We start from the raw sequence: 27,668 nt of genomic DNA, 5'->3' as shown, positions 1-27,668 counted from the left end.
ATACGTGCAACGTGTACAAACAAAACGTAAAACCCAACATAATGTTTGGAGAGATGACGAAATAGGACCCTCTCTGGAAAGGCCTTGGAGCTACGTGCAAGAAAGGGTCGTATTCTGTTGTCTTGCCCACACATGTTTGTTCTACGATGCCATATTTTCAACGTGTTGACAAGTTTGTTTTGGTGCGAGAACGTTCTAGATTATGGTATAGCATTAAAAATAGTTTATGCAAAACCAATATATGTGCTCATTTTGTAATTTTTAATGTAAGTGTATCACAAAACCAATTACTCCCATCCAATCATCCAATGAATGATGAAAACTTAATTACCAATTCCCCCCCCTCAAAATCTACCCAGTCCCCATTGGATAAAAGAAAGAGACTCTCTTTATATGTTCTGTGCAGTCCCCGATTCCCCAACAACACTTTTATTCCTAACCACCAAAAGGCCGGCTAGTGTTTCGTGTGTCCATGGGCAGAGGCGATTGCTTACCATCGGATGATGCGTCTGTTTACCGGCTTATAACATAAAAAACAATCAACAACAAAAAACTTCGATTTGGTGTAACCAATACCACATCCAATGTAAATTCTTTGCATAACATGTACAAACGCCTTAGGGTAAGCTCGATTTCGTATTACATATTTTGTACAAAGGCGAGAAAATTGTTGGGACGAATTTTCTTCCGAACCGTTTTCCAATTATTCACCGTGGTGTCTTTTTATTCGATTACAGTTGCCCTTGACTTGCTCGAAGGTTGAGTTGTAAACATAAAATTCAGGTAACGCTGTTATTTTTGATGTAAAATTCTCGAGTTGTTGACGACTTTGGGAACACGACGATTAATTGGTGATACAAATGTTTTGTTTCATTTCGTTCGTGGGATGAAATAAATAGACTTACTAACTTAAGGATAATAAATCTTATACCGAATTAATTTAAGTAAACGTTAGAGCTAGGCAAATCTCCACCCTAAGTGGAACAGCCTAATTCATTTAAATCAACAGGTTTTATTACTGGCTATAACACTACAGTTATGATCAAATCAGGCTGAAACCCATATCGGTACTCGATCCTTGATCCTAACATTACCAAGTGACCTCGGTAAAGCTTTTACTTAAATTTAACGACGCGATAGCTGTTAACTGTCTTTTAACGATAATACTTGGACAAGGTTGCCAATCTTGCCATTGATATGTTCATGGTCATTTAATCTAGGGATGAAATTCCCAACAAATATCGGACCGAATTAGTAGCAAGTTTTTTTTTTGGTACGCGCCGTAAATGAGCAGACGTATCATCTGATGGTAAGCAATCTCCGTCGCCCATGGACACTTGAAACACCAGAGGCGTTACAAATGCGCTGCCGGTCTTTTGGGGGTTAGGAATTTAAGGGTTGTTGGGGAATCGGGGATTGGAAAGATTGGGGAATTGGGTTTCCGGTAACCTCACTCACACAACAAAACACAATGTTTTCAAGGATTTAATATTTTAACTCGTCTTATCTTTTAATTACCTCATCATGACCCTTTTTGGCTGCTACTGCTGGCCGCATATCACGACGTCCGGTAAAAAGGGTAGTTAAGTGGGCACAACAGTAAAAACTGGCCTACAGAGACAACCTCTTTTATAGGCAAGGAAACATCGCCATCATAACCCCAGGACAGAGTTAGAGTGACATAGCCTAGGGTCAGATGTATTTTTGTACACTGTTCACGTACGAAGGACCTTACGGGGTTATCGACCTGTCTAAAATTATTTTAGCGACCAGCACTTTATAGCTTAATGCTAAGTAGAAAACGCCATTTTATGTAAGCGACTCCGTAAACATGTACGATAACCCTCAAACTTATATGCACAGGTGGAGATTATTTCTTAAACATTCCAATCCAACCCTTGGCTTCGAGACATACCTAGTACTAAACACAGTATAAGAAGTTTTTCTATAACCGAATGAAAATCTAGTTTTACATAAATCGTTTTGCTACTATTCCATTCCAACTGAACATATTTTTTGCTCCTTGTTCGACCTTTGTAAATCGATTTTGTTCAATCCTTGTTTTAAATTAACCTTTCCTTCATTATGTTAAGGTCTTCATCGAGTTTTTCTTCTAAAAATAAATAGGATTTTATCGGGTTTAGATCGTTATTTTTCTCATTTTCTTCGAAAGACAATCTATTTTCGATTTCCTTTCGGTCTACTTGATTAAAACTTATTTGTATTTGGGCTACACTTCAAAGTTTTCTAATAGCACTAAAAACAAATAACAAATTATAATTTTCTTCAAAGTATACACTTTAAGTAGATTTTAGAGAGCATCTAGACTTAAAGAGTGTTTGTAAAACACTCAACTTTGAATCAATTTGATTGGTGATTAATTGAAATTGGTACATTGTTTGTTTTAGTTTCGCCTTAAGACGTATCAATGACCGAACTCTCACGGGTTTCATTTTGACGTCATCATTGTAATCTTAGGTTTTAACTTGTATACAATTATGTACTTTATTGAACGCCAACTTAACCAAGGATTGCAATGTCACGAGTTTTATCCCCAAAGGGGTAGACAGTGATGCACATTACGACATGAAATTCCGCTATACAAATGTACACCCACTTTCATCATTTGTGTTATAAGCCCCATGTAACAATAGGAGGTGAGCCTATTGCACTATACTAGGCAGCTGGGTCCAATTCCAGACTCGTCATTTATCTCAAATGAATAAACTTTTCACTCTTCAGACACAAATCACATTGTACGTGTAAACTACTAAATAATTTGATTTACATTCTTCCAAACACAGGTCACCTAAGATACAAAATGCGAGCGCCATACCAAATCGAGTCAGCAATTTGAGAGCGTAAACTTTATTTTCTATTACGTTCAAAAGTCAGGAGGTGCAGACGTGCTTGGCATGGTTATATGCTCAACCAATATGTTGAATGTCACGTTCCGAGGCGTAGGCGGGACTCTGTATATCGAAGGACAATTTGCGACATCAGCCGTGGGACACGTTGTGACGTAAACAAGATGGAAGCCTCTAAGTGTTGTTGTTTATACGAGTAGAAGGTGTTCTGATTTTGAAAATATTTTTTTGTCAGTCTTTTTTTTGTACATGTGCTTCTTTTTAGGCACGTGTCGATGTTTTTTTTTTATATAAAATTGGTTAGTTAACTGATAAGTGTTCAATTTAAGTGAGAATTTTATCTATTTTCAGTGTGTGTACAGTCTGTAGAGAGAGCCTGTCAGACGTGACATTTAGTTTTATGAGTTTTGCTTTGAAAATGATTTTATTCCAAGTTTAGTTCTGCTCTTTAGGGCAATAAATGAAACAGATCACACATGAGTTGCTTAGATTCCATAAGAACATCACCTATAAAAACTGCAATAATATTTTATCCCAGGATATAAATATAACCAAAAACCTGAGCAACCAAAATTATATACTTAAGAAATAAACCGATTGAAATTGCGTTATTCAAACATTGTATCGAATTGAATACCCAATTACACATACACTTGTGTTCATAAACCTGTATCGATGTATTAGTATCTACCAGACCGTGAGCGCTTTGAGTCTGTAAAGACATTAATTCATTGTAGGGTTATCCACAATCTATTTATATTTACCTATGTTTATTTGTCACTGGACCGCAAAATAATACACAAGCATATCAAGTTATCTCAATTATTTTTAATAGATTTTGAATCTTATCGTTTGATGATAAAGTTGAAATTTGACTAAAGAGTTTTGACACTGTAGGGTAGCATCATGTGCTGGCTGGTCAAGCACCATTTTGTTTGATGTAAGATTTTGTTTCTGCGTAGGCTGGGATTTGAGATACAAAGGAATCACTTTGTTTACTACAACCGTGCTCTATTAAGTTAATCCTCCTTCGTACAAAATAAATAAACTGAGCAAAAAGGTTTTAATATAATATTGAGCCTAAACAACAAATGACGTCTTAGTTCTTTTTATTTATTTGAATTTCGAAAATAGTCTCGTGTGTTCTGTTTTAAGGTATGTTCAGATGGCAAGCGCTAAGCGCGCGTTTTGATAATATGTATAACGTGCCTTAACAGCTGCGTATACACTACATACATTTTATTAGGCCATAGGAGGTAGCAGGCAGCGTTCAGGTGCGCACATTTTAAAGCGCGCCAGACGCGCGTTACTGTATGAACAGCCTGAATAAAATATCAAAACGTACGCTTAATGCCATCTGAACAAAGGCTATTTATTTATTTATTTTCCTTGTACCAAACTATTATCAAATATTTTTCTTTTATTATTTTCGGTGTTTAATCAATGGAAACCAAAACCCAGAAGCAATAAAATTTGCAATTTCCCACGCTTTGCCATTGAAGCATACTCTTGTCTACACCCTGCGACAAACATTGCGGAATAACTTATACATCCTGAAAATGACTTTAAATTCAACGCATTAAGGCCTACTCTCTTTTGCTCGTATAGTCAACGAAAAAGTTTTTATTTGCCTGAAGGGCCTGACATTACGCGCTCTCTAAATATTCAATCCAACGTATTGTTTGAATTTAGGAATTATTGAAAATGTTAATATACTTTGAAATTGAAGACGGACTGAATTGAAATTCCATTGAATTAATAGATGCAATTCATTTGTTTTAGAATGAAACAAATTACAATTCGATATTTGTAATTTTAGAGTATCGGTTAATACTCAAAGACTAAAATAGGTACATTAATTACATTTCCAAAACTTGGAGATCATTCAATTTATATTGTGTCTTCTTAACTAAAAACACAGAACACCACTAGGACTAGTTTTCTTTGATAACGAGGAAAATAATAACTTTATTTTTATGTAAAAATATAATTACTTTCATGATAAACAAGTCTTCAATTAACTGTAATAACTAGTTTATCGTCGCCAACATCGAGCGCACTATAATTAATAATTCAAATTAGCGAGGCCTACCACAATATTACACGAGTTGCTTTATTCATGGAATCAGTAAAACTTATAATAACACAAGCGGCCTTAAGAAAAAAATACTGACTTTTTTTACTTTATTTTGCATTTTGCAGAGTAAAGTATAGATTCGCAAAGAATAGAAGAAAAATATGAGTTATTTATTTAAATAAAAACAGTAAACATTGGAGTTACTCCTTTTGATACTGGCATAAAACTTGTCGAACGATTTAAATTATTATTTTACCGACTCTTACGAATCTTACTGCCACACTCAGAGACATTTCTTGATTACTGAAACAATTCCTTAGTAACGATTTTGAATCGAAAACAACTGTTAAGGACTGGGTCGAGTAATCATTAAATGACTCTGAGTACGGCGGTTAATGTACATATTATAAAGGTCAACAGTAGTGACAGTCGACTATGCATCCTCTTCATAACAGCTTAGACTTCATTAAAGAAATCGCAGTTTAAGGAGGTTCAATTAGAGAGCAAGACATCTGCCGGGTCTCTATTAAACGTATAGCCAAGTCCTTAAGTCATCTCATTCGACATGCCCGTTATTGTCATCTAGATCTGCAACGAACTACTCTAATCTTCAATATCCTGAATTCATACCCAAAATACATAAGTAAAATAGGTAGATAAGTAGGCATGCAGAACGTTGCACCTCCTACGCTTCATTTGATCCGCTCAAACCACACCGACTAATACCACTTAACAGCACAATGGAACTCCGATTCAGTGCTAGTACTCGATCTAGGGGACTCGAAACTTCTCTAGAGAGTTCTATGAAGCTTCTGGCTCCTATGTTTGCCTAGTACATCTTTGAGTAACCAATTTTATTGAAATCGTAAGTAAAGATTTACCGATAGGGTAGATGATTAATTTCAGTTTAATGTCCGTCTTGTAGATTATTCTAAAATATTAGACACGTATTTTTTATTATTTTTCGGAAACAAAGACTTTGGAAGATAGCGATTTGAAATATCGCTTGACGTCACTTCTAGGTAGGTTTTATACGTAGAAATTACGTATTTGCCACCTCTACTGAACTTTGGTTCGTTTTATCTAAGTATTGTTATCTTATAAGACAAAATAAAAAAGTATGTGTCTAATATTTTTCATTACCAACTGACGAACTAATTAGATTTTGAATTTTCATACCCCGTCATCATCTCTGTTCACAATTGATTCACTGTTGCAGTTTAGATTCACATTAAAAATAAAAAGTAATAAAACATACTTTCAGGAGTTTTTCGAAACCATTATAAATGGAAACAGGTAGGTACGGTAATTATTTTATTAGTAAAACTCTGAATTAATAATTGCAACGTTTTGCTCGCTGTGATAGATAAAACCTTTCATATTTCTGAATAACGAAACAAATATCCGTAAACATGAATAAGTAAACGTACAGCCGTATTCTTTGATACTTATTTTCGACGGTATTCATAAATCTATGTTTAGGGACTTTTATAAGAAATGCGTAGATGATCGTGGAGGCTCATAATAGGTATTTTCGACGATGTTGTGTTCATGTTCATTATTATTCCGACAAAATATTTTGAAGGCTAGATAAAAAAAAAGCATTTTCGCTAAAGTATGTGTAAAAATATGGCATTTTTGGCGCAATTATTTAAGACCTTGTCTTTGAAGTGTTTTGCGCGAATGTGATACATTTTCCTTGAAAATTCTTTGAAGACTTTTGATGCTAGCTTTAGCATAAATGGAGTTGTATGTATGTAGGTATAAGTACTTTACGTTTCTAAAACACTTACATTTTTATTGACATTACAACACAACGAAAGCCTCTAAGGTTTTATCTGTGTGATGGCGGGTAATTTTATACGTAAATAATAATATGTTCTTATATTTAATGTTGTGTCAGGAAACGCTTACATTTGTACCTAACACGGTATACGGTAATCACAATGAAAATTAGTCGCATGAGACGTAGAACTGACGAAAAGTAAATGTCGTCTAAACAAAACTTACGCCGATTATGTTTTATCAAGAACTAAATAAAGATTAAAAATATCCAACGTATTCAAATGAAATCGAAAATAAATATTCGAAAGTAGGTACTTGAAGGTTATTGAACCCGGAAAAGGACAGATTGTAATGGCACGCTCGTGTCCACGTTTTATAAATATCTTTTATTAAAATTGTATTATACATCTGTGAATACAAACTTCGTATAATATGGGTGTAATTGTCAAATCGTATTTTAATTTTAGGCTCCGAAGATATTTCTTCGAAATTCTGAGATATTTTTATCATTGAATAAATTGTCAATTATAACAGAGAATATGATATGACTGAAATATTAAATCCTTACGCGACGTCCTGCGTAAGCGATCCTACGTAACCGAACACACGAATTCAACGCGATGCTATGTCCTACGAGTATGTGAATCGTTTCGTTTTGTTTTCGTTTCTGACATTATAAACAAAAATGTGACATATCAAACCAATAATTGATCTCGTTCGCGTCTCACTGCATCCTACGTACGGTTGGTCACGTAAGCCTTCAATAGATTTTGCCAATTTGTTGTATTCGCGCCGCGCCGCACCGCATTGCCTTCGCGTCTAGATCGCTTACGTAGGACGTCGTGTTATTCCATTGTTAAATCTCTATCTTTGTCCATTAGGTACAAAAACGCGCGTAGGTGTACAGAAAAATATAATCCACTCTGTATATATACAGCTATACATGTAAAAACAAACAGAATCTACTTTTTTCAGGCTTCATAAAACAAATGTTTTGTTCATCCAAAGCTGATATAACACTCAGTTACATAACGGAGACGACAAAACTGTTGTAGAACGTCACACAATAATGTGACGATTACATAAATATTCAATTTCAAAGGTTATAGAACAGATAAAGTAATGAAAAGTATTGAATATCACGTGGTGTTGTGTATCATTCAATAATGTATCTTCATACTTGGGTGATAATGTCTCATTTTCAATATTGTAGGTGGATGATATGGTAAGAGATTAGCTTTTACGTTACGTAACGTTATGATAGAATACACCAATGATTTGAAGAATTGACAATGTATTTAATTACACATTTTAAAACTTTTGTCATTAATTAATTTTTTTACTTCGTAATCTGACTGAACAAACTTGATACATAAACAATCCTTTACCTTCAAAATATAAAGTAACAGTTTACCGCAAATACGATACATTCATAAAAATACACTCAAGATAATATATTTATTTTGTATTCATGCAATGTGATGCGAAGCAGACGTTCAATGAAGCGACATTTCTGTCGTCACAAAATCCGACAATGCGACTGAATGATGCATACGATGAAACCACAATGGCAACATAGCGCGGATGGTTTTAAATTTTAACATTGTTGACTGTACAACGTTTTATCCTTGCACGAGCTTTTGGAAAGCCAGATTTAAATATATAAATGTTAGGTATATGGCCTTTCTAACAAAATACAATGAGACTTTAAATAAACTTCGATACCAAATAACTCATTCGGTATCTAGCTAGAATTTCAAAATGATTGAAACGAACGAATTGATCGAAAACTAATTATATCTAGATATAATTTCTCCTCATTTTGATTAAAAATATGGCTCTTATAAATCAAACGATTTTGACGTTTTTAGATTACAAAAAATCCTTTATACCTTCATGTAACAATGCCTACTTTGATTATTCTTTCTGAACCTGATTGACATCATTTGTGAGCACAAATATTAGAGTATTTTTCCACCAGAGACATGCTATGTAGCTATGCTACGAAGATGTAATAACTAAGTTGTGATACTATATGTCCATTTCCACCGATACTAAGTATTATGTAGCTGTGCTATGAAGATGCCGCCGCAAAGTAGCTAAGCGAACAATAAGAGGAAGTATGCGATGTATCAATAGAAGGGAAGCCACAGCCAGCACACATCCATAGCACGCATCTTCCCATATAAAAAACATAGCTTAGCTGAGTGCGTTTCCACCAGTGATAAACTATGTGTGCCAATAAATATGATTGGTGAAAGCCAAACGCATCCACAACAACGTAGCTTAGCATATTTCTGGTGGAAAAGCATAATTAGGCATCAATACTTGGCAACAATTTGTATGTACATAATTGTTTCATAATATATGTACAACATAAGGCCATTATAACAACGTACACAACCCCTACACGTCATAAACTCGCATTAAATGTCTGACAGTAGAGAACATTATCATCTGAGCATATTCAAACACAAATCCCGTATGCATAACACGCTCAGATCCGGGGTAGCTATAAATCAAAATGAGCCAAATTTAGATAGACTGCGAAGCGTGAGTTATTTTCATCAATACTGTATTATTTCACGTTTTAATACAAAATGAAAGTGAAATAGTACGGTTAGGTACTACCTATATACCTGTGGTGACATATGACAGAAGTCGCACATAGACTATCGACGAGCAAATCAACGAACGACGTCATAAAATCCCACATCGCATATGTGAAGTTTACATGCGAATAAACATGGATAGAAAATCCCAACGAACAACAGTTGGGCAGAAAGCCCGTCAGGCATGATCACCTCGCCTGGCGACCCCACTTTCGAGAACAGAGAATAAAGAAAACAAAACAATTGCTTAGCATAACATGAAACTGTTTCTGAAAATATCTAAGTAACACAAAACTTACTTTTCTTCTTCCTTTAGACAAGCAATACACAGCATAAACACGTATTATTCTCTTTAAAATAGAATGAACGGAAATTGTACTTAAATATTAGAATAATACACAAGATCTTAACAATAAATTTCAATGAACAAAGTTCACGATCTACCAAAAGCTTTTAACCAATTTGAGAAAGAATTTACTGACTAATGACCTAGTGAACTGTTTGACCCACTTTTGCTTATATTCGTTAATGAAATGTGAAACACTGCAACTCATTGAGGAACCATCATTAGCGCTCGAAAGTCCGTAATTAATTAAATAGTTCACTTAATGAGGCTATTGTTAAGAGTTGAATGGCCTACGTTTAAAGTTATTTTTCCTTTAACATTTTGAAGTATTCTATTTTTAGGTTAGGAGTTGATCCAGTTTATTTTGTCTGTGATCGTGATATGTGTCTGATGATTATGTGTTCTTATATTTTGCTGCCTTAGGATTTAGATAGATTTCATCATGATTAAGTGCACGCAACTTTGCCACACAGTGTCAAATTGAGAAGCATAGATATCTTTTAGAAATTATTTAGTTTGGAACTTAATTCTACTATACACCTTTTCTCATGTTACGAAAAAAATAAGCTTCAAAATATGTAAAATCACGTTTTCGTGTCGTTTAGATTGAATAACTTTACAGCGTCTAAACATTGTAAAGTTTAATCAACTGTTTTGGGAGAGAAAAACGATCGTTTTAACAGAGACTATACATATATACATGTATCGTGGTGGCCCGGAGATTGAAGGTTTTTCATGCATGAGAGTGCAGGTTCGAAAGTTACCAACGACAAGTACCAGTGTGACTTTTTCCGAGTCATATGTACTTTCTAAGATTATTTAGTCACCACTGACAAACGGTGAAGGAAAACATTGTGAGGAAAGCTTAAAATTACTTATTCTTAGGTGGAAATCGTCAACCCGCATTGAGGAAACGTGGTGATTAAAGCTCAAACCTTCTCCGTGTGTGAGAGAGAGAGAGGCCTTTGGTCAGCAGTGACCACTTATAAGCTATTGATGTGATGATATACACATAAGTAGGCTGGTGAAACTGTGGAAAAAGTCCAGAAGGCCTTGTCTTAAATCCACGTGTCATTTTTCATGTGCCAATTATCGTCAGTTTCTTGGCAGACATTTATGAGTCCGCTCAACAGGTTTTACGACCCTTGTGAAACCCTGATTCGCTCCATTGCTTCTCGCATTCGATGTTGACCTAATGATATTGTTCCATTTTCCTGTTTGCCTTTATTATTGGTTATCTGAAGGGAAGACATTCATTTTAAGTGTCACAAGCCTTGTTTGTCGAGGAAATAGCAAATTTTGATGTTCGGTAAAACGGGGTGAATAGAATTCGAGGGGTGAATAGATACAGAAGAGTATTTTGTTTTCCTGTATCTATTCCCATTTCTGTGTCTATTCACCACGTTTTACGGTTATGGTCGATACTTATTGATGTGGTTTATTGTGATTTGTTTGATTCTTCAAATAGACGTATTCTGATTTATTGCTACAGTTGCATCTTTCAAAGGGAGAATATCCTCTAAATATTTCTATAAGCTTAAATTCTTCATCGATAAGCATATATAGTAGATACACTACACCTGTCAACATTTTCTAAGAGACACTTCTGTAAAACTGTGTTTATATGTAACATAACGGACCAGTAGTTTCGGAAATTAGCGCGTTCAAACAAACAAACTCTTCATATTTTTACATTAGTATAGATTACGATAGATACGAATGAACTATATTTACGCTATACCAGTATTACTAAAAGCGGAAACGCTACCAAAACAATGTAAAGCAAGAATAACACATTCTTTTTTTCAATACGAACGAAATAAAAGGCAATGTCATTCTATTCTCTATTTACGGCGTATTTTGTTTGAATCCCGGCCAAGGACGGAATATTTCACTATTTGCTAGTGGCAGTACTGGCCCGTCAACCGTCAGTTAACCGACGGGTGTCGGCACGCCAGTGATAAATAGCGTGAGTAATCATTAAACATGTGGATACTACACTACTGTTAACCTAGATAATAATATCGTATCCATTATTCCAAAAAAGTTTAAGTAGGTTTATCTGTAGGACTTTCATGTTTTTCTAATTCAATGATAACTTTAAGCTATTTAGTACTTGAATTGGATCTTAATAATATCTTGCTCCTAATATTAAACTCCTCCGGCTCCGGCTTGAAAATCAGGCGTAGGAACGGGGTAGTTTTTAATCAGTAAGAGTTTGACACTCCCTCTCACCTCACCCAAGGCGAGAGAAGTCATTGGATCCCCCTTGAAAATAATAATATACCAGAGTTAAGAATAAAAAGAAAAAAATAGTTTATAATATTATCGTGAATATAATACTTCACACCAAGACAGGGTGAAATATAAAGTAATTTTCATGGTAATTGTATTTGAAACTTTTTTTATTTACCAAAATAAAACCGCTGAAACATCAACAAGACAACATGCATGTTACTCGTATTGTCGAATCAAATTACCTACAACAGCTGACAGTATCTGCCGCTTGGAAAATCCCCTGTTAACAAACGGATTAAACCTTAACTGTATTACGTGGTCTCCTGTCAGATATACTGGAGGATTCTAATTGAAAGCGACGGAATGAAGATTACCTCTCTATGTTATAACTTTATCTTTCTAAGAGATTAAAGCAATCATCTAGCTGTGTAAGTTTGTTTTACTTTAGTCCAGTTTTTTTTATCTTTAGTATGAAACTACTATTAAATATATTACAAAAAGCGGAGAGAAATTCGCCGTCATCATAGTCGATTGGTGGAGTTTAAATAATGTTGAACAGTATATCCTTTAGCCAAGCTTTGAGTGTATTTTTAAAAATACTTTTAGTCGTACCATCCTTAAAATAAGACAACGCTCATTATAAACAATCCATGTTACTGGTGTGTGCGTGCAAACATGATCGTACCGCAAACGTACAAAAAATTAGGAGCTAACTTTCAACTGAGTTTTCGCCCCCATATTGTGACAACTGCGTTTAGTCGCAAAAAGTCCAAAACAAAAGTACTTCTGGAAAACATTCTAATTGGAAATCATGCGTGATGCAGCATACCCAGATTATAAGCGAACAATGTTCAAATATCACCAAAAACAGATGTTTTTCGTTCCAATCCCAAGAGGTATTGATTTGGGTATTGTGGGATGATCAGTGTTCCGACTCAACGGTTTCATCGCCCACGCAAACCGCCCCGCGAAAACAGTATACAACAAAACCTATCAATCAAACAGTAATAGGTAAAATTTTATGCCAAACAAATTTATATCTACTGTCAATGCTATCAAAATTGAAAAGCGATGTGACATGAAATGTCAATAACAGTTATAATCCAATCAATTTTGATTCCAATGGACTTGCTTCGGGTTCGATTCGAGTATGAATGGCATGCATTTCTCGCGTAAAATGATGACAGCTAGTCTGTGAATATTGGCATGTTTGCAATGGTTCTGTTATGTTAGTATCCGTAGCTACAAATTTGTGGAACGGCTTATATATTTTAAATATATATTGTTGAAATAATTTAACATGTAAATCAAACAAATAGTCAGAAACACACTGAATATATTTCATTAACAAAAGAAGATCGTTAAACTAATGATTAGATACCGAAACTTATTAGTTGCCACTCATATAAGTGGTCAGCTTGCCACAGATAATATAAAATATATAACAGAAGTATTTCAACCTAAAATTATATTATTTTCGCAATGACTAACTCTACGATGTATAGGTATTGTTTGCACTTCAAAACAAAATTGTAACTAAAACAAACATTAGGAACAATAATTTTGAATCAATATTAGTTCTATCATTTCGATCGTAGCTTTAGCCTCGACTACTGACGGAGCTCAGTTAACTCTGTTTATTCTTTTGAGTAATAAAAGTCAATGTTATATGTACCCCCCGACAGTGTAAGCAGTTAAAATAATAGTAACGTCCAAGGTACTGTAAACTAGTGAAGTGAGGCATTTCTGGTTTATACGAGTTTATACAAGTTGAAAAGTCGGTCGTAAACACTAGCTTTACGGCAACTTGATTTTATATAGAGAGCAAATTGTTATGGGATCACTCTAAGAGGTGCTTAGGTCTCGCCTTAAGGCGGAGGTCTTGTAACTGGAAATCAGGTCTGGACTAAGTGCTGAGTAATAAAATTTTATTAACCATTTTTAAGTGAGACTTTATTTAGGGAATAAATATCTATACCCCTATTGGTACTTAAATCTGTCTGCTGAAAAGTAGAGACCTACAAGATCTATTGTGACAATACAGTACGTCGTTACAACTGGTTTTAAAGATTCCACCTCCACGCGTCTGGAGCTCTGCTAGTCTTCTGGTCATAAAATAAAATAAGCTTAATTTCTTGGATTATCGTGTCGTAGATTTACAGTAATTATATACGCAGATTTACTAAAAAATAATCGATAAACCTAGATGTGAATCATTTACAAATAGTAATAGAAATATGTATAACATAAGTACCTCAATTGTATCTGGGGGCACGGCAGTGCCCGCGCCAAGTCGAGCAAAAAAGCGGTACGGCCGCACTATGGAAAATATAGGTCGGTATCGGATCAAAAATCTGTAACTTCATGAATTTTTGTCGTATCGTGATGAAATTTGGCACAAATATGCAGTAAGGTTTGGAGATTCGAATGATGTGTAGTTTATATTGTTTTCTTGTATATCTATGTAAGTTTTTTTGCATAGAATGAAAGAAATGGGAAAAAAATCACGAAAAAAATAGTTAAAAATTTATTTCAAGTGGAATACAAGTTTATAATGACTAAAAAGATTAAACCATGGTTAATTACAAACAAGCAAAGTAAACAATATATATATATACATATATATATTTATAAAAAAAATATATGAAAACAATTTACTAAATTAAAATCATATTACTAATAGGTACATCCTATACTCTGGCTTCAGGAAATGATGAAGCTAGGTACAAATATAAGTAATAACTAAATACATATAAATATTATTTTTAACTTATACCACTTCAGGGTTCGTAAATGTGGGTTCACTTTCAGGTTCCACGTTTAAAAGACTTAGTGCCTCTTCTTCAAGTTATTTTACATTTCTTACGTACGGTTTTCTCAAACTTGTTATACATGGATCTGACGTGTATAAAAGCGTTTTAAAGACATCTTCATTTGTAGCAGATCGGGAACATTTTCTGGCATAATGAAGTCGTATGTTTCAGTAGTCTTTGTTGCGAGACTCTAGTGCGTCTTCCGATAGCTGTCCAATAGGAAGCACCGCTAAATGTTTGATAACGTTTTCCCCGTGTATGAGTATTTTATGAACGGAGGATGGCATATAATACCAATCGTAATTACTTACATAGATTCTTGCAGTTTCTATTGCATATTCCCCAAATTTTTCAGGGTCAATCATCATTCCAGAAGAAAGAATGTATAGGCGTTTAATCAATGCCTCATCTACACCTGTTATTTCCGATGAGCAAGTGCTATTATAGAAGAATCTTCGTGCGGTATTGCCATCGTTCGTATTCCCGCTAACTTGCCGAGGTTTGTCGACGTTTAATCCCAACTCCTCCCTGAAACGTTTTTGAACAAGTTCTTTCTTTTCTTTTTTTAATCTCTTATTTTCCTCAGTTGAAGCAGACCAAGTCTTAAACGAAAGATTATAGGAAATATGCAATATCATTTCCATGCAGCGAATCCAGGCGTGTAAGGTGGACAATCCGTATTGAGTGTCAGCGTTTCTTAATTCTTCGACAAGATGAGCTTCTGTGTACTCACGTAAAGCCCGTAGTCCCTGCACATAGGCGTTTTTTATATGCTCGAAGCCATATTCTTGGAGTAGAAGAGTGTTTTTCCTCTTTTTGGTAGATTCTGAGGAGTCCCCATAAGCCACGCATGTTCTTCCTCGTTGGCCAGATGTTAATGGAGTAGAATATTGTTCAGAATCCGGTAAATTTAACGAATACCCTGAGTCCAACCAAGTACAATTCTTCTTTAAAAATGTTTCTTTTTTCCGAGATGCCAGGGCCCAGCGCTTGTTGAAAATAGGAAGAATGTGCCTTTGTATGTCACTAATAAAATTATAAAACACAAGTTGTTTTCAGAGACATTGAGCTTTTCCACTAAAACTTTGGATAATGATTCGATGGTCTTGCCGCCCTCGATATAGGGGATTATGAAGTCTCGTTTGGTACAGCTGAAGGAAGACATTTTAACACTTCACAATCTGCAGAAATAATAGGCGCAGATGAGATTTGCTTCACTTGAAGTTACACTGATGTAGATGGTTCGAATAGTTTTTGCTTCTCTTTATATACTCATTTTACAATATCGAATTGGTACCTACATCATTATTATCTTGTAATTTCCCACGCAAACCGAGTGCAAATTTGATAAGATCCCTTTGTTATCATGAAATAATGAAGAAAATATTCAAAAAGATCCATATTGTTCATGTGAAGTGGTAAACCGCAAAAGATACCAATTTTCGGGTTCTGACTTTTATCAGTATTTTTCTCATATCTTCTAAAACCGCAAATATCCGCAGCTAATTTTTTTGCATTCTATTTATGAATAGTTAGACTACTAGTCAACACAAAAAGTAGCGGTTGGGCAAACGTGGGTAACACTGAAAACCTTAAACGAAAAAAAAAAAGTAAGTGAAAAATAAGGTCTGTCACTTTTTAAATAATTACTGAAATATTTTTCTTTACTTTTAAAATCATTAAGCTCTATCGCAAAAAGCATAAAATAACCTTTCTAAATATGTATAATACTGCATATCTGTACCAAGTATTTTTTTCACAATATGGTATTGAAACATGTATACGCAAAGACTTGAGTTTGGCACTTCTGTCTTCTATGTATTTCTATCTACGAAAAAAAAAAAATTTCGCGTATTAAGTGAAAAAATCTTAATGAATATTATAATTTGACTATTAGAGAACCTAATAAAATAGCCATATTAGCCAAATTATGATATTCGTAAAAAGCATTTTTGATATGCGTTTGTTCTACCATTTTCCATAGTGCGGCCGTACCATCCTTTTCTCGAAGCAATTCGGGCCTTTTTCGACCCCCTATAATTCGGTTGTGGATAAAGCAAGAAACCTGAATCTTCAGTAACTAATCCGGCATTGTATAAACACGGAATATTTAAAATTTCAGTCAATTTGAACCAGTAGTTTAAGAATGACAACTTGTTAAAGTTTCTAAATTTTGTCACTCACTGACTCACCGATCATCAAAAGTCCAAGGCACTTCTAGCAGACTTAGAAGCTTCATATTTGGAATACATATAGAGTTTAGTGTCTTAATCATGGGAAAACTTAAATATTTTGTAATTTCGGTCCAGTTTTCCAAATACACCAACTGCATCAATAACTTTGTAATCCCATATAAATATATGGGATTACAAAGTTATTTATGCAGTTGGGAAAATATCATAAGACCTTTAACAAAATTCGTTAGAAGTAGATGGTATCAAAAAGAAAGGCTCTACAAAAAGAAGTGAGATCCCATCAAAAACATCCTGTAAAAAACCCAAGTCTCGCAGCTCAGTCTTTCTACCGTCAAAAGTTGTGAGATCCATGTAATACCAAGTCGGTTAATCTATTTAGTGTCTACTTGAAGGACCTTCTGTCTTAAGTTATTACATAAGTTATTATCATGCCAATATTAAAAATATTTAACGTTTTAAACAAATAGATCGACTTGGACATCGCATGAAAACAAAATGAATATTACAATATTATATTAGATTCTTCAGTCTCGCGCCTCACGCGATTGAAACTCTCGTTCCTGTTGGTCGCTGGCCCGTCGTGCTGTGTAGTGTGATACATACTAATAATCAAATCAAGCGATGTCCAAGTCGATCTATTTGTTTAAAACGTTAAATATTTTTAATATTGGCATGATAATAACTTATGTAATAACTTAAGACAGAAGGTCCTTCAAGTAGACACTAAATAGATTAACCGACTTGGTATTACATGGATCTCACAACTTTTGACGGTAGAAAGACTGAGCTGCGAGACTTGGGTTTTTTACAGGATGTTTTTGATGGGATATATTATGTCTTGTCCTTAATGTTGTATGTGTGTAAAGAAATAGTTCGAAAATTCGAGAAACATTTCTCACTTTGTCTACGAAAATGGGTTTAACAAACCAACAATTCAAGGAATGAATTTGTGGAATATCTAGGGAATAAGCTGGCCATTCTGTTCCCACACAAACAGCACGCTAGGAATCTGAAACGGTTTGCTGTAACTTACAAAGCGATAAAATATAAACGATGTTTGCTCTGTCGTCTGCAGCCAAATATTCGTCGTATTTTGTTTTGAAATTTCTACAATCTCCACATAGTAACATGTTTGATAAAAACTGCATTGGTTTTAGCTGAATCCACATTCTTATTGGTGAACTTGCTGAAACCCGTGGCTTCGCTCATGTGATTTATTTCAAGTCACGTTATTGTGTGACATTTTACAATAGTTATGATATTATTCACATTTTCTCATTCAATTCAAAAAATATATAATTTTGCTTCAAAGACTAAAGATTTTAAGTCGAACAATCCAGATCTTAAGTTATTTATATACTAAGTCGTCATCTCTCTTTGTATTATTTTGTTACCAACCTCAAAAGAATCAAAGTACACCGAAGATTTCAAACCAAAGTAGATCAAACTCTTGGTTAAGCTGCCAAATCAATTGTTACAAAGTTACACAGAACAACAACTTACCTTTATATTTTGTTGTTTTAAAGGCAAAAGTTACCCAGACTATCAATTACATTGTTGTATTTAATTATTTTGTAATTACTAAGTTTCAAATGTCAGTAGAATTTTAATTGAGAAATAATATTTGAATGCCATTTAGGTAGAAAATACTTAGGTGAAAAAACAAAACTTATAAGCCAAAACACGTTTTTTACTGTGCAAATCTGTTTAACTTAAAATTCAAACAAAACTGTTTTTGTTTTACACAATCTAATAATGATTACGTAACCACATTGACAAGACAATTCGTTTGAAAACAAAATGGAACTCAATAGAACATGTCTAAGTAAATTCTATAAGGAATTGAATTTTGTAAAGTGGTGCGTGGGCTTACAATGTAGTTTATGTGACTTAAAGACGATTTTCGTGAAAGCTGTTTATGGAAATGCCTTGATGGGCTTGAATTCGAGTGGGCGTTAGGTCCATTGTCTACATTTCGGATTCAGCAGCAAGAACTTTATATACTTGTCACTATTAGCAAGAAATAGCCCTAGATTACATCACATTGTTTTGTATAATACTAAGTATTAGAGTAAGTGGTTACTATATATGCCTTTGTGCTTACATCATACGTTTTCAATAATGTAGGCAAATTAATTAAGCCATAACTTTCGAAAAACCCTCTTCTTTGATAACTAAACTTAAATGAAAGTAAATATTGATATTAATTTACGAACTATAATGGCAAAATGCTTAATTACAACACACACATTTACATGTTAATTTAAGTACTATATCGGAAAGCCTCATCACTTAAAAAGAATAATAAGGAAACCTAGTCTTCATAAGATCGAAACAGTAATATGGGACACATACTCACGATCACAATAGAAACTCCTAACAAAAGGGCACCAGGTCTTAAATGGCACACCTATTGTCACTAAGAATCGAGATCGTGAACATTGGAAAATGAGCTGAATCGATAACAAAACTGACAAGCTGACTTGTTCGTCGATATCTTATCTAGATTCTAGCGTTCAGCTTTCTGTAGGAATACTATGACTTGTGAACGTGACAGTTGTTGCAGTTCCTTTATTGACTATTTAATTTTTACTATAAAAATGTTTATATTTCTTGTCTCCTTTTAAAAAAGTAGCTTTGTTCTGAGTAGTGTCATTAATTGACGTTGTTAAGTAACATTTAAGTAGGTACGTCTCCGGAGCTGCGGACTATTTAGCGGGTTTACCGAGGCTCTTGCTCGAAAAGCAGGAGTAGGAACAGGATGGTGTTTAGTCAATAAGAGTTTGATACTTCCCTTCGCCTCGCCCAGAGCGGGAGAAGACATTAAATTTGATTTTCTCCCTCAAAAAATTAAGTACGTCTGCTATTCTATATAGGTATGTGTATTATATAGATGATTATGTTTATTATTTGGGGCACCGAGCAATCTGTGCCGCCCATGAAAAGCCGCAACATCAGAGGAGTATAGGTGTTGCCACCAAAATATTACATTTAATTTAAGTATGTTTACTTAGAAATCCTGGGACACATAACACATAATATTATTCATGTAGGTGTTTACTTAACATTTACAAAACAAAACATTTATGAAATGAGCTCAAAAGCTACAAACATTAAGTACAATTTCTAAATTACGTACAACGTTGTTTGTCTAAACAAATTTTAATGTTTTCTTCTAATTTACATGATGTATACGAAACAACAATCTGTTTTAGATGTGTAAGACACAAAAACCGTTTAGAAATGATTAATTTTGTTTGTATGTTATGTTTAGAAAGACCTTTCGAAATATTATTATTGTTTATTCATATAATAGCTTTTTACAAAGGATGCTTTACATAACAAACCCGTAAACTGTAAATATGCTAACTACTGAGATTTGTTAGAAACACGTGAGCTTGTAACCACGAAGTCTAGAGGGTATGTAATCTGTACCGCTTACAAATTTATTTTACGTTTAAAATAATCGAAGCGAGAGTGCGTTCGGAGTTCTGATTCGTTAGTTTATTCGAGCCGACTAATCAGAGCGTTTCGATACTAAGCTTTGTAGTTGTGCGAGTAAGATCTGATATGAAGATGCGCCTCCGCAAAGTAGCTGTGCGAGTAAGATGCACAGCTCGAGTAGGCGACGTATCAATCAGGGATGCCATCCATAGCACGCATCCATATCACGCCTCTTAGCTGACTCCGTTTCCACCAGTGCTAAGATATGTGTAGCAATGAATATGATCGGTAGAAGCCAAGCACATCCACAGTAACGTAACATAGCGCATCTCTGGTGGCAAAAACACCCTTAATCTCAAATCGTAAAATATGCATATTTGCACATAACTTTCGAATGACTGCACTAAAATGGATAACTCTTATATTGTGTTCGTTTAGATAAAACATGGTTCGTGTGAAAGAAAATTCGGTTTATTCAACGAAAAAAAAAAACATCACGCGGAGTCAGGACACAAAGGCAGTACTTAGGTACTTTTTTTTGAAGGGAGGAAAATCATCCCATGGCTTCTCCCGCCTTGGGTGAGGCGGGAGGGAGTGTCAGACTCTTACTGACTAAAAACCACCCCGTTCCTACTCCTGCTTTGAGGTACCCGTAACGTTAAAAGACCGGAGCCCCGGTAACCTTTTACGTTGTCTGGATAAGTATCGAAAGAAACTTTCAATAGCAACTTGACCAACGCTACTTGTAATAAATTACGCAACGGCCGCCTACATGGGCAGATCCCTAAACTAGTAGTAGTTACAAAGGCTCTAGATAAACAAGTTACGCGAAATGAAGGCAGATAGGCTTAAAGTAACACGTTTCTGTCCGAAGCGTATGTGGACTTTGTATAGAGGCTACACATCGAGCTATACAAAACCAGTTTATCATGGTCTCGCTTTATATGATCTTTCCGCATATTCGTCGGTCAGTTTATACTGGTATGCTTAGCTTGAGTCGTGTTCCTACTTAGGTACTGGCCCGTGTTTAACTTTTCGGCCTACGTATGTATATAAGGGTTTAATCTGTTGTATGCTGGAGTGCAGATCTGCGCAAGACACAATGGGTTTTCTATTGTCTCATATACCCGCAGCCCCCGTAGACGAAAGGTTAAGGAAGCTGGAAGAATGCTTTGGTACTTTGTTATTCACACATGAGTTAGTAAAGGAGTGACACATGAGTAAGGAAATATTACTTAATATTTTGATAAGTAATAGGTATATTAATGAAGTATGATAAAAATTAAATATCTAGATGTAATGTAGAATCATGGAACACTATGTGATATGTGTTCGTTTTCAACATAGCGTTGAGCATCTGTAGCTGAATGTATGGAATATCGATACTACATAATATGTATACGCGTTACGTACTTACCTCAGTCTAAAAAAGTCAGCCTTTTTATTATCTATTGCTTCTTGAAAATTAAAGGACACAAAATAAATCCGCAATTATTTAAATCCAATAAAAACAATATTGTATTCTTTACCCAACATTATTTTAATTTCGTAAGCTAACCTTTAAAAGCCTGTTTGTAATCCTAGTTAATACCAAAATTAATATTAAATCATTCAACCTACTTTTGTATTAAGGCGCACTAAATACTTGATCAAATAAAAACATGGAGAGTATTACGCAATGTAATATCGAAGGAGAGAAAGTATTTGATTAAATCCTACGAAAATTAGAGAAATCTTATATGTACCTCAGATTTTTAGACGGCTTAGGTTAAACGTTTGGCTTAGGCACTCCATTTCAGTAAGTAAATATTTCTACCAAAGAACGAAATCTGTCTTAACCATATTAATATTAGATTATGAATTACCTCTTGTTTGTTCAGGAGTCCAAATTCGATCGTATTATGTTTTATTTAATTTCTATTAATGAAGTTTTAAAAAAAATACCGTTGCCCCACACTAGAAGTTTCTTCTGTGACGTGAGTGCGTTTACAAACATAAAATGTCACATGCACATGACACCCGGAGCCGAGCCAACAATTTGTGGATCACGCAAAGAATTGCTCCGTGCGGGAATCGAACTCGCTACACATTGCACGGCAGCCAGTTACAACGCTAACCGTGCAGTCTGAGTTAGAAGTGCCAATGTGTTGACAAGAAACATCATGGCAGATATTTTCCGAATAACACTTATTATTAAAACCACCTAGTAACCTGGAATACCAGAAACATTGCCCAAATAATAAGATTATAGTATCATTATAGTGACTGAACATGTCACATAACATTAGCAATAAACCAACATTTCGATTCGGCTCATAAAACACGGGTAGGCGACTAGACTGTGACGTCACACATGATTGTATGCACGACGCGAAGGGGTGATAAATATTTTCTTATGCTACACCCTGTTGACGTACGTGACAGATTATAGTGAAGGTTTCATAGTATAGAGTTACTCAGCATAATGGGTTCAAAAACTCTTTCGGTAATATTATTGAAAGGTTCAAGGTCTCGATTATTCTCCACTTGTTGCTTCCCCTTCCAACTTATCTTTTTCTTAACGCCTGTTGCTGAGCCCAGATTAACGATTTCACCAATTTTCTAAATTATTCATTTCATTTAAGTACACAGTCTTTTTATCATGTATCTTTTAATGCGTGTTGGTTTAGCTCATTTTCAATTTAAATTAACATTTGCATTCGAAATGTGTTTTGTTAACAACAAAAAGCGTGTTTTGACGAGAAAATGAAATGTAAACAAAATATGTTTTTGGTATCTCACGGCTCACCCAAACAAATGAAAGTTGTTGCTGGATGTCGTAACAAGTGACGTCACAAGTTTCAATATAAACACAAAACAATTTCACAGTGCTACGGTTTGTCTGAACTCTTAGCTTAATGAATTAGTAAACAACGCGCCCTATTACATTTTAATAGGATTCCGAAATTAATACAAACACTGGTACGTGAAAAAAGTGCTTAATAAAAGTCTACTAGAATATTATACAGTGTCTGGCTATTAGGTTTTATAAACATTTTTTATTGCTTGTTACAAGGTCCTATTAACTATTAAGATTATTTCTCAATAGCCACAATAACTACACTTTGTCTGTCAGTTATGTCATTATTTATTTATGTAAATTTCTTTGTTATGAAGTAAATTACATACGTACGTATACATAGTAGGAACGCGGTGGTTCCTAGTCAGTAAGAGTCTGACCCTCCCTCTCGCTTCGCCCAAGGCGGGAGAAGTAATTGGATGATTTTGTCTCCTTAAAAAATGAATTCTTTTCTTTACTGCTAGAAATCTATTCATTACTACCAGAAATAATGATCGTGATATAATTGTTCTACTCAAAAATATATTCAGCGATACAGTTCGCATAATTTACAAACATAGTTCATAATGAAAACGAAGAAAACTTGTTTTAATCTAAATAATGACAAATATCTAAATACACAACTTTATGTATTATAAATAACATATTGCTACGTGATATAACTACTAAAATAAACAATAAACTAATTCTGAAAGTTCTCAACTCTTGAATTGTTTAAAAATGAATACGAAGTTAGTTACTGTATTATATTAACATACATTAAAACAATTTTACATTGTAAGGAATATTTAATGAGTGCAAGACAAGTATCATTATAAGTTTATAACTTAGTTTTAGTTGTAAACTAAATATAGACGCAACACAGGTGTGGTTAAGTATGTTATAACTTACGTTATTTGGGTGAATTCTAGGTTATAAATTATATAGTTTTTGGTTACAGATACAATAAGTAAAAATCTAGGTCACAGATTCGGTCCGTGAAAACAATATCTATTTACGTATTGGAATAAAGAGAGAATATTCATTGCAAACTTCTTAGTACTTAATACTATTTTATCATACAATTTTAAGTGAATAATATCTTCGTACATTACGGTGTGAAAACCGATGATGCTGTAAAATGTAAATTCAAGATGGCAATTCAACATAATTAATGTAGGTATTTGCGTAGTATGATTTATTTTTCGTCATCAATAGTTTTATTTAGGTAGGTATTTTAACTGATGACTGTTGATGAAGCGAAAGAATCGTAGCAATTGGCGTTCCATTGTCTCTGCCCACCTCCATGGGAGACAGGCGTGAGGTTATCTTTGTACGTATTTTAATTTTCTCTTTTATTGAATTTTCATTTAAATTTAACAAAATAGGTTTTTATCCCAGAATTCCTGCAGGATCGGGATTTACGCAGGAAAACGTTATTACACGTACGAAGTCGCAGGCACAGCAGCACAGCAGTTCCGTAATAAAGTTGGTATTCTACGGAAGTAAAATACTATCCACATGTGTTCGTAAGCCGTAATATATTTGCCCAAACATCTGCTCCACAACTTGGAAGTACCGAGCGACATTTATTGGCAAACTTGTTTAATTCACGTTCAATCTACTTCAGTCTAACTCAATACACTACCCATCATAGCTGACCTTTCATGACAGACGGGTTAATGATCTCATCTATTTCTAAAACCACTCAACACGAAAACGAACTTTAATATCATAAATACAGTGCATAAAATTGTTTCACAGAATTTTTCCATACGCAGAAACGTTCGGCCTTCGCAATTCTATTAGGAATAAGTAATATACAAGTCCCTTGCTTCTGTTAATTCTAGTGAAACCCGTCGTTAGAGCTAATTGTCTATTTTTAACCGTAAGTAAATCTATTTGGTGGTACGCACCTAATTGGATAAGTTACTTTCGGCCCAATGTACTTAGTAGGTAATGCTAGAACATAGACTTTATATCTACAGATTAGATTACCTTTTAGTACCTAATGCAATTTAATTTAGTACTTAATGAACGGTATTCTGTCTAACATGAAATACTTAACAGTACCCTTAGTACGAGTTTGCTTTACGTTTAAAGTAATCGAAACGAAAGCGCGTTCGGCGCTCTGATTGGCCGACTCGAATAAACCATCCAAAAAATAAACGTAAACTAGTGCTAAAGGTAATAATAATGATTAAATTTCATGAAATGAGAAATGGTTTATGTTGGGATCACTTAAAACAGAATACTAAAGCATTCCTACTATTGTATTCTTTGTTCTAATCGCACAACACGATAATCCTTAAGCTTTAAGTAAGTCCATGTTTGTATTAGTTTAATTTTTAATACTCCATTTGTAATTAACATCCATCTATTATAATTTAGACAACGGCCACACGCGGCCACGCGGCCATGTCACATGTCACTGTGGATTAGCAAACATACATACTTATCTACAAACGGTTTTCATGGATTATCTGTCAGTTCGTTATCGCCACACGTGAGCTTATCAAAGTCTACATAATGACGTAGGTATCGAGTTTCTGTTGTGCAACTAATACAATTGTTAAAGCTAGCTTTACAGACACGGATTTATTAAAGTGAAACTGATCTGTGTACGTTATTTATTAGGCCCGGTTTATTAAATGGGACTTTTCTTTTTGAGGGAGAAAATTATCCAATGTCTTCTCCCGCCTTGGATGAGGCGAGAGGGAATGTCAGACTCTTACTTACTAAAAACCATCATGTTGCTACTCCTACTTTTACAATCGGAGCCCCGGTAACCCGCTAGGCAGTCCGCAGCATTACATGGGACTTAGAACTGGTAAAGGATGTATTAAAATTTAATATTTGCCTCTCTTCTTGGCTGATCGGGAATAAAAAGTGTGATGTCACGTTACAACATGTAGGATAGAAATAATGTTTATCCATACCGTATCTATATGATTTTTGTATCATTATGTTAAAAAGAACAAAGTGAAAAGCTCCACCTTCTTGTAGCCTATTATTAAAAGTAATAGCAGCAGTAGTGAGGTAGGTATAACGATCACATCCTTGATAAAAGTAATGGGTTCAACGAACTCTCATCATACTAAAATATTGTCTAGACAGATCAAAATTTAGTACTAACAGATTAACATAGACATAAACATAATTGCTTACTTAAATGTTATTGTTTGAGCACCTATTATCTGTACATATTTTCATCTACTAGAAAAACAATTTACTTTGTAAGGTTGAAATTAAAAACAAAATAGTCAAATAAAAAAGAGAAAATATCAGATTCTTTTTACAATCCTTTAGCAAAGTAGTGGACGTTTCCATCCTTTGACTTGTAAGCCCAGTAAAGTCAGTCCTTTGAGAGAAGGCAACCCTTTTACATACGTCAAGTGCTGACCTACAAATGAAATGGTTTGTAAGACGGACAGACATGCCTACATACATATTATAGTGTGTATTCTGTGACATAAACATTTTAGTGCTAAAATCTCAAATCCAGTTTTTTATGGTATATTCCGGTAAACGAGCAGATGGGTCACCTGATGGCAAGCAGTTGCCACCGTCAATGAATACCCGAAACTCTAAAGGCGTTACAAGTGCGTTGCCGGAATTTAAGGGGTTAGGAATTTAAGGGTTGTTGGGAAATCGGGGATCGGGAAGATTGGGAAGGGAAATAATTGGGCCTTCAGTAACCTCACTCACACAACGCAAGCGTTGTTTCACGTCGGTTTTCTGTATGGCCGTGGTATCACGCCGGTCGAGCCGGCCTATTTGTGCCGAAGCATGGCTATCCCAGAAATCCTTTTTATATCTAATAGCCGTAAATAAAACTTTTGACCAGTTTATCATTCGAATTTCACCTTTCCATATCCTTTTTTGTCATAATCCGAAAACAGTGTAATCTGTGCTTCTATAGAATTCAATTTATTACCTTCCACAATATTGTTAAGGTTTAATTTTGAGGATCACTGGTTGCTGATGGATTATCATTGCTCAATAATAGAAATTCAACTCTAACCTCTTTTAGATTGAATTCAATTCGCCAAACCGTAAATAATACTAACATTCCATGGTACCTATTCAATACTTTGATATTTTGCAACACAGGCATTAAATATTTCTAAAGCAAATTATTTTCGTTGAGCGATCACTAGTCGTCATTATATTTAAGTACTTGCCAGAATGACAACCCAGGATGCCACTTATTTTTATTCTATGTCCTTCGAACGAGTAATAATAGCAGTATGCATTACATTATTTTTCCACGTCATGCAACCTTGGTCAATGAGGCGTCAATGCTATTCAGTGTGAACGTGAATTAATAAATCAATAACGCATAAATAACTATAGAGATACCTTCATATCATGTAAATACAATACATGAACGATATTTAATTATTGAAAAGCTTAATGGTTGTTTTTAAAGGATCGTTATATTATAATTAATTAATATAATATAACGATTGG

The 27,668-nt window shown here is 34.5% G+C and overlaps 2 protein-coding genes across 3 annotated transcripts in view; one reads left to right on the top strand and one right to left on the bottom strand.

Moving 5' to 3' along the window:
- LOC118268150 (uncharacterized) overlaps nucleotides 1–27,668 on the bottom strand; it is a 102,069-nt gene that overhangs the window by 43,980 nt on the left and 30,421 nt on the right. The gene's annotated exons all lie outside the window — the stretch shown is intronic.
- LOC126912729 (uncharacterized) overlaps nucleotides 1–27,668 on the top strand; it is a 202,865-nt gene that overhangs the window by 154,658 nt on the left and 20,539 nt on the right. The gene's annotated exons all lie outside the window — the stretch shown is intronic.

The sequence above is a fragment of the Spodoptera frugiperda genome, chromosome 29 (assembly GCF_023101765.2).
Source record: "Spodoptera frugiperda isolate SF20-4 chromosome 29, AGI-APGP_CSIRO_Sfru_2.0, whole genome shotgun sequence".
Lineage (NCBI taxonomy): Eukaryota > Metazoa > Arthropoda > Insecta > Lepidoptera > Noctuidae > Spodoptera > Spodoptera frugiperda.
The sequence above is the reverse complement of the archived record's forward strand: the minus strand, read 5'-3'. Positions and strand labels throughout refer to the sequence as shown.